The sequence below is a fragment of the Pteropus vampyrus genome, unplaced genomic scaffold (genome assembly GCF_000151845.1).
Source record: "Pteropus vampyrus isolate Shadow unplaced genomic scaffold, Pvam_2.0 Scaffold375, whole genome shotgun sequence".
Taxonomy (NCBI): domain Eukaryota; kingdom Metazoa; phylum Chordata; class Mammalia; order Chiroptera; family Pteropodidae; genus Pteropus; species Pteropus vampyrus.
In genome coordinates this window covers 457,288-464,142 of record NW_011889156.1, presented here as the reverse complement: position 1 = coordinate 464,142, position 6,855 = coordinate 457,288, and the positions used below count along the sequence as shown (strand labels likewise).

Genomic DNA, 6,855 nt, shown 5'->3' with positions numbered 1-6,855 from the left:
CCCCGGGGTGGGCGGCGAGCCTCGGGGCGGATAACCGCCCAGCGCTCCGGCCGGAGCCCCCCACGCAGCGCGCGGAGCCCCAGCATTCGCGCCCTCGCCGCTGGCAGCGCAGTGGCAACAGTGTTCACGTGGTGAGCCTGAGCCCCACGCATCCTGGGGGGAGCTTCTTACCTCCGACGGGAGATGCCGGTGGGGTGTGAGGTGCGGGGCGCGGCCTTGGGCAGGGCCGCCGGCCCCCCGGGCTGTGCCGCTTTGGCAGGTGGGCCGCTTGGCCCCCAGGCTGTGGCCCAGGCGACCGGTAGCAGCTTCGTTGTTTATTTGCAGAAAGAGCGTGGAACCCGAATCCAGGCCCCCCCACCCCCACCGCACCCGCCGCCATGCTCTGCAGTTCCAGGTTTCAAAGCTGGTGACTGGGTGCTGTCCCCCCGTGGACACTCGTCATTGGCTGAGGGAAGCAATGTCACCGCAGCTGACGGATTTCAGACCGGCGAGGAGATGGCTTGACCGGCCACCGGTGAACTAGCTTTAAATTTGGAAGTCTTTTACTGGGGGCGAGGGCGGTGTCACATGCTCGGGCCGGCGTCCAGTCAGAGGAGGGGGTGTCTCCGTGACCGCCTTCACCCCGCGAGGCCGGGGAGTTTCCTGCTGAGCTGCATCGGAGAGCGTTCGATGACCTCTCAGTCCGGTGACCGGTCAGAGCATCAGTCGTCTGCGTGGTGCCTCTGCAGCTCTGGGTGAACGGAAGGACCGCGGGGCCCGAGCTGGCCAAACGGAGCCGTTCGCTCTGCGCGCGTGGCCCGGCCGGGGATGGAGGCGCAGTGCAGGCAGCGGCGGTGGCCCTGTGCGGCTGTGGCTCTCAGAGTCCAGAGGCGGGAAGGCCTCGGGCAGAGAGCAGGTGTCCGGAATGAGGAGCTCATTTGCGAAAGCGGCTCTTTCAGGCCCCGCTCAGCCTGCTCGAAGGGCATTCGTGTTTGGGCTCCGGTTCTGCCTCGGAGATTTCCACAGTCTCCGCCGTCCCTGCGTGGCCAAGAGTAGCCTCTCTGCACCAAGGGCCACATCCGATCTCATCACTTCTTTAGGTCGAAGGCCAGGCCCTAAGTGCCGCCACAGGGCTGCTGTCCCCTGGCCCGTGCTGAGTCCCCACCCCGCCCTGCCCCACCCAGACCCGTCATCCCGCAGTGCCTCCTCCTGGGGCGGCCACCCTGACCCACAGGCTCTCCCTCCCGCTCCCTTCAGTTCTCAGCTCGGACTTCGGGGCTGAGAACCTTTCCCATCCCCTCCCTGTTCTGACCTCAGCCGTGTCCTCCCTGAACAGCCCCGCGCTCCCCCAGGCCCACGTTACAGCTCACTGTGCCTGCCTGTGGGGTCACCTCTCTTCCCTCCCAGGCCACACGCTTTGTGGGGCGGAGGCCAGTGACTCTTTCTTACCAGCGGGGCGTCAGTTTCCAGCACAGTGCCCAGACGTGATGGGCGGTCAGCGCATTTTTGTGGAAAAAATGAGGCTATGAGTTTTTAGCGTTTCTAACATATTGTACAGGCCAAGTTCCGGATAAACCAAATGCGGATAAACTGTGGTGCAAATTCAGGTGCTCATGGGGGGGCGATAGGTGCCGTATTGTGATTTCAGCTGCCTTCACAAGCTCAAGGCTATCGGGTTGCGATGTCTTTTTGGGAAGTAAAATTCACCCTGTCCCCGTTCACAGGTGTCGGGCCCGGGAAAACCGATAAGGGCACCCTCTTTTCCCACCCCGGCTTTCACAGAGTTGCAAACTATAAACAGTGACAGTGAAGGCGAAAACCCTCCTTGGTTGTTGGAAGAGGCCAAGTCCAAGGACGCGGCTTGTGGCGAGAAGCAGAGGGTCCCGCTGACGGTGTCGGGATTGGGGGGGGGCTGTTGAGGGAGGACCAGGGGCTCATGGCGCAGCCCCTCCTCCTCAGCCCTGCCTCATTCCCAGGAGGGAGCAAACAGACCCCGAAGTTGGCCGATGGAGCCCCTCCCAGAAGAATCGAAGAAGCACTTCTCAGGAGCAGTAGGCGTCTTACAAACTCTCGTTCCCTTTCCTGGTTGTTTTAACATCAAAAACGGTAAACTGTTGCCTCTCCAAGTACATCTACCACGTTTCATAGGTTTTTTGTTCACTTCAAGCAGCAAAGCCCCCTCTCCATATGAACCTCGATATTTTAGAATATGTTAGTTGATCCCAAAAAGATTCATTAAGAAATGTCTCAACAGTTCGTTTTTGCTGGAAGCGCTTCTACTTCTAAATGTTTCACATTAACGTAATCACATGCAGTGACCAAAGCCTCCCGTTAGGGTCCTGCCTCGTTGGTGACCTGGGGCCCAGCTGCCGGGTGCCTGGAGCTCTCACTCTGCCTGGCTTTCAGCGAAACGTGAACCAGCGGCAGCGTAACTGTGGCATTCCCATCACGTGGGGGAGATGCAGGGGCACGTCCCAGTGCCGTGCTCTTGGGGTTCGGTGCGGCCCATGAGGGGGGCGACGAGCGTGGGAGCGGCGAGTCCTAGGTTGCCTGAGGTGGGCGCTGGAAGACACCGGGCCAGCCCGGGGACTTGCTGGGACCCCTTGGTTGTGAGGAAGACCTTTCTGGTGTTTTGCCTCCCCGCCCCCCGCCCCCCTTTGTCTGGCCACCACCCTCACCCCACCCCCAGCCTCTGAGGCCCGTCTGTGCTTGGAGCAGGGGGAGAGGGCAAGGTCTCGTCCACTTCCTCCGGGAGGCTCTCCGGGAGGCCGCCGCCGTCCTGCACGTGCCCACGTCCGTTCGGACTCCGCTGGCATTTGGTTTGCTGGTGCTTCTGGACCCTTTAAACTGGCATTTGAATGACGGTTTCCACTTGTCCGTAATGAAACTAGGACTCTTGCCTTGAAAACGTTAAAGGAATGAGACTCAAATTTCAAATGTCTGAAAAGTCAGGTTCTCCTTGCTTTTTAAGAGTATTCGATTGGAAGAAAATGGTCCTTTGCCGCACAGACTTTAATTCTAAGGATACTCGTAAGTCTGAGCATAGTCCCCGCCCACTGCAGGAAAGTTAATTTAGACAGTCTCCATGAAAATCAGGATTCCAAAAACCCCTATTGTGCAAGGAACACAATAGACGACTCTGCAGCCTCAGCCTGCAAGCCAGGTCGGTGCATCAGAGCTGGTGGCCGCACCCCAGGCCCTCTCTCCTAAGTGACAAGGTGACGGCTGAAAAGAGTCAGGATCTCCCAGTGGCCGTGGTGACAGCTGAGCACAGCGTGGTGTGCGCTGACCTTCGCCTGTCCTTGGGCCTTGTTCCCTTGCGGTGGGGGTGGAGGGAGATGGTTTCAGGCTGACACTTTTTGCTACGTCTTCCATCGTTAGGAACCCAGACCCTTTTCTCTTTTCCAGATTAGTGGCTTAATTTTTTGAAGCCGGTTTATCAGCGAGGCCTTTTTCATTGCCCCAGGCTTTGTGCTCTTAGGGCTGGAAATTCAGTGGGTGGGGTGAGTGTTCTTTGCCTGAATGAAAGGGAGTGGCGACAGGAGAGACCCTGAGGCCCTGCGGACCTCTTTCCGGCTGTCCCCCGGTGACGCCCACCAGCAGGATGGCTTTATGCTGAGCGAAAGGGCTGTGGAAGCCTTGGAGGTTCAGCGAGACCAGGGCACCCAGGGTGCTGGCTGGGGACCAGCCACTTCCCAGGCCGCGGTCCCGTCCTGCAGAGCCCGCGCCTCCGCCAGCCTGTCCTTTGTATCTCCTCAAACGTGGCAGCCCGTCCGGATCGGGGACCACGGTCACGGCGGGGTGCGGTGCGTCCGAAAGCCACAGATGCCGCAGGCCGGCTGCCCCAGAGAGGCCGGCTTCCCCGGGACGGAAGGCCTGGGCTTCGGCTGCTTCTGACGAGGGGCCCGGGTTGGGGACCGGGGTTGGGGACCCGGACCTCACCCCCAGCAGGACCACCCCCAGCAGGACCACGGTCACGGCGGCCGGGAGCGCTGCCCTGCTCTCTGAGCAGCTGGTTCATTGACACTTTTCATGATTTCGGGGACTTGAATTTTTAAGAATGTTAAGTGGCATTAGATAATTCCAGGAGAGACTGTGACCAGCCGTTAGGAAGAGCCTCTTAAATCGGGAGACTCAGCCCCTAGGGTTGTGGGGTCACGAGAAACTTGAGTGAGGAAACGAGCCCAGGAAACGAGCCCACTGACTTACCTAAAACCTGAAAGGGGTGACCGAAAGGGGCCTAGGGAAGGAGATTCGAACTCGGCTCCCTTTAGGGCTGGTCCCAGGCGTTTCTCCCAGGAAGAGAATGAAGATGGAACTTTCTAGAACAGAAAGTATGTGGGCCCCGCCGTGTTGCTGCAAACAGAGCTCTGGGATGTGTGACAAGGAGCCTGGCTGGGGCTGGGCTGGGCCAGTGCCCCGGGCGCCCCGGCTGTGACCGCCCGCCGCGTGCATCTTGCATAGCAGCCCCCGACCCGCTCTCCCGAGCTTCTGCTCCCGCGGCCCTACCTGCTGCCGCGCTGTCCCCAAGCTCTGCACTGTCCCCCCCGCCCCCCACTTCGCCACTGGCGGCCCTGGCCCGCTTGCCTCCCCCGCTCAGGTTCTGCTGTGTGTTCCCCGTCGCTGTGACTGCTGAGTGCAGCGGCGGAGTCGGCTCTGTGAGCCTGAGGGATCGGGAGGCCTGGGGCTTTGAGGAGGAAGCAGTGGGCGCTGGGAGCAGTCTTGGGGGCCAGGAGGCAGGGTCACCAGAGACTCAGAGGTCTGGCCCTCGGTGGAAGGCCAGGCAGGCAGCTGAGCAGGGCCGTCCCAGGGACCTGGCTGGCCCGCGTCCTTAGCTCTGACCGCCCAGACGGGCCAGGCAGGGTCCGCGGAGAGCGAACACCCCTCGGTCGGGCATGTCACTGTTCGGCTGCTAAGAGTCAGTTTTTCTAAAGATCATCATTCCAGCTCCCTAAATATTGCTTATTTCACACAGGTCTTTTTTAATGGGATATCTTTATTTCGTTCTCTGTGTTGCTGAGAACTTCTGTCTTTTCATTTTATTTTGACAACGCGTTGGAAAACTCTTGCCACGTTACTTTCAAGACGCCTAGCCACATTTTGCAGATCGAGCGAAACGTTTCTCTGATCGTTTTAGCGAAGGCATCGTAAACCACGTTACGAACAGCGCCCCAGAGGCGGTCAATCTTTTCTTAGAGTTAACTTCAGAATCCCTCATTCCACAGAGCTACGTGCAGGTCGCTGAGCCAGGCCATGGAAGGACCGTCCCCAGCTGACATCCAACTCGTGTTCTGGAATATCTTGGAAGTGGGGCGATGGTAGCCCACAGGCCGGAAGCATTGGGCGGAGGCCGGTGGGGGACGGCAGGCCGGGCAGGGCTGGCTCCCTGCCTCGGCCGCTGTCTCAGGCCGCTGCAAGGGCTCAGCAGACATGGCCCATCACTGGCACCCCGATTTCTTGGCTGTAAGACGGGAGTTGGACCAGATAATTCAGTACTTTAAAGGCATCTCTGTGGGAGAGAGGGGTACCTCCCTTAGACGTTGCAGAGAACACATCTCCTCGTTTTTCTTAGAAGCGTTGTTCTGGTGTGAAGTGTGCTCCATGCGATGCGATGATTCGTGTGGCCCCTGACAAGACGCGTCCTCAGAGTCATTTCGCGGCTGGTGTCTGAGCTTCCCCGGGCTCGCGCGTGTGTCCACGGAGGCTCCTGAGGGTGTAGGATGGAGGGACCTGATTTTCTGGATTATTTACAACTGACTTGCCTCCTCTCTCCCGTTTTCCTAGTGGTACAACAGAAAGTATGAAATGTAGGATTTAAGGAGAGGGATTTTCACTCATTTTTTTTTCTTTTTCTGTCAACGTATGGAAAATGTCAACGGAACTTTGACATATTAGGACTCATTTTTATTTTATACGAAAAAATTAGTCTTGTCGCTAGGTTTCTAAGATTTTTTAAGAAAAGGTTGGCAAGGTTCTAAAAAGAATTGCTTTTTTTGTTAATTCCGGGAAACTTATCAGTTGACCGGGTTCAGTTGACCGAGTTTTCAGTTAACAATGAACATTCCATTCTTTGATGACTCAGGTTTTCCCAGTCGTCTAGTGCCTTAGGGCCCGTAGTCTGTAGACAGCACGATAAATCAACTTCTGTTTTATTTTTACCAGTAAAAAAAGTAAACCAGAAGTATTTTGATGCCAGACCAGCAGTCTTAATTTATAATAGCATGTGACGATAATTTTTTAGATGCGAATATTTTAGGGGGCCACAATCCTATCCCAAAATGAAGAACCTCTGAAAATCAAGTGTCAGGCGGCCTCATTCGGCTCTGCCCGTTGAGACGTGTTTACCTCCCGAGGTGGAGTGACAGCGACTGTATCTGGCAGGAAGCAGAGTAAAATTGTCGTCACCACCAATTCGGTGACTTCTATCTCTGCAGCCTCCCGTTTTAATTCAGAGCGTAAGTGTCTGCAAATGTCTGTGCTAAATATTCCTCTTGCTGTCAGACTGTGTGTGTGCAAGTGTGTCTAAGAACCGATGCTTCTACATCTTTCTTTTCCTTCCCTTTCTCTGGCGGTGTGTTGTCAGTAGTAAGTAGTGGAAACAGATAACTCAGTTTTTTCTGGGTCTGGCAGCCCCTTCCAGCACCAATTAGTGGGAGAGGAGAGACACAGCCCAGGTCACTGCGTCCAGGGGACACTCCCCCGGAAGCGCCCGCGGCCCTGGCCCTCTGTAGCAGGTGGTGCTAGAGGCCCAGGCTGTTCCCATTTCAGCCGTATGTGTTTTTCTTAACATATGCTTGTAAATTAAGAATTAAAACGTGAGACGTGACTTCGGGTCCTCTCAAGCGCGCATCAGTTGAATTTGCAGCTCTTGCCTGT

General features: G+C 57.0%; 1 protein-coding gene across 1 annotated transcript in view; it reads left to right on the top strand.

The window, feature by feature from the left end:
* Positions 1 to 6,003: 6,003 nt before the first annotated feature.
* Positions 6,004 to 6,855, top strand: part of SIPA1L2 (signal induced proliferation associated 1 like 2) — a 150,782-nt gene continuing 149,930 nt past the window's right edge. The window contains exon 1 of the mRNA XM_023523050.1: positions 6,004 to 6,434. The gene's annotated coding sequence lies outside the window, so the exon portion shown is untranslated. The remainder of the gene's footprint in view (positions 6,435 to 6,855) is intronic.